We start from the raw sequence: 1282 nt of genomic DNA, 5'->3' as shown, positions 1-1282 counted from the left end.
TAGACGCCAATCGATTCTTTTTGTTTTGTTTGTTGTTTGTGAATTGTGTGAGTTGTGAGGGTTTTTTGAGCTTTTCCCGCAATGCACAAGTTTATCTGAACTTCACACGGAACACTTTAAAGTTTGGTAGTTTCAAATACTCTCGATTGCGCCACAATTGAATCTTAGTCTTCATTAACTCAGCTTTGGTTCGACGATTCAACAAGCCTTAATTTTGTGTTCCCCCCATTAACTCAGCTACCAGCCTTGCGACTTGATGGCGGAAAAATATATCCATTCTGTGCTCTTAATTCCGAAAAAATGATGAATATTCGACGCTTTATCAGTTTATCGCGGATGTTTTCCATAACTGGGAAGAACGAGATTTATCTAAATCCAGACAAAGCTTGCCGTCATCCAGCGAAGCGACGCCCCGGATTTAAATTATGAAGCTTTATGTATAGCGGCATGTTGTGATGTCGTCGACCCGCTTAAACCATCCAGAATGTAGCTTTAAATTCTGAAAACTTACATGCTATACAGGATTGGAGCCAAACTGGAGGGAAAATTTAGTTCGCTCCGAACTCCTGTCGCCCCATGCAACAATGAGCAATTGAAATTGCAAGCAAATCGTGTTCTAATCTAAAAAATCGTTTTCTACGACGGGTTAAAGGCCAAAAAACTCCAATTTCCAATGGTTTAAGGTGTCTATTTTTCGCAAATGCCGTTCTTTGCTTGAAAAGCTCCCACTGAACATTTTAATGGAGCGTCTCACGCCCTGCTCATCAGGCGATGAATTATTCGGCTTTTAACTTCAGGGAAACTGAAGCTGATTAATAAAACACAGTCTTCCTGGTGCGTAGCCCACTTGGCAGAATTAATGGAGAAACTGCGAATCGTGTTGTGTTCCTGATCGAAAGCGGTCGGGCGCTCATTTGGTCGAAAAATATACATCGAGTTCAAAAATGAACCAGCAAAGAGCAAAAAAGGACATCAAATAGTCGCTGCAAGCAGGCGCGTTTAAATCACTTAGGTGGTACTGTGCACAGCTTCTTCGTAGTGCAGTTTGATACACACGATAGTGCAGTTTGTTGTTCGAAACTTTCCTAACTTCTCCAGCTGGTGCCCCATCAAACCAAACCAGAGTTGAGTGTCAAAAAAAAAGACTTTCGAGGCCATTCCTTGAAGCTAATGGGTTTTTAGGCCGTCGTAAAATGGAATTCCTTCCTGACGTTTCGCAAGCACGAGTGGCTTGCATCTTCAGAAGTGGTTTGCTTGAACGCTTACACTGTTCTCATCAGAA

At 42.0% G+C, this 1282-nt stretch overlaps 1 protein-coding gene across 1 annotated transcript in view; it reads right to left on the bottom strand.

The window, feature by feature from the left end:
- Window positions 1–1282, bottom strand: part of LOC109542034 (muscle-specific protein 300 kDa) — a gene marked incomplete in the record, with an annotated part of 344492 nt that overhangs the window by 69912 nt on the left and 273298 nt on the right.

Source organism: Dendroctonus ponderosae, unplaced genomic scaffold, assembly GCF_020466585.1.
Source record: "Dendroctonus ponderosae isolate FM_Combo_2020 unplaced genomic scaffold, Dpon_F_20191213v2 Dpon_F_20191213_5, whole genome shotgun sequence".
In the NCBI taxonomy this organism is placed as follows: Eukaryota; Metazoa; Arthropoda; class Insecta; order Coleoptera; family Curculionidae; genus Dendroctonus; species Dendroctonus ponderosae.
This window is presented reverse-complemented; position numbering and strand designations above follow the sequence as displayed.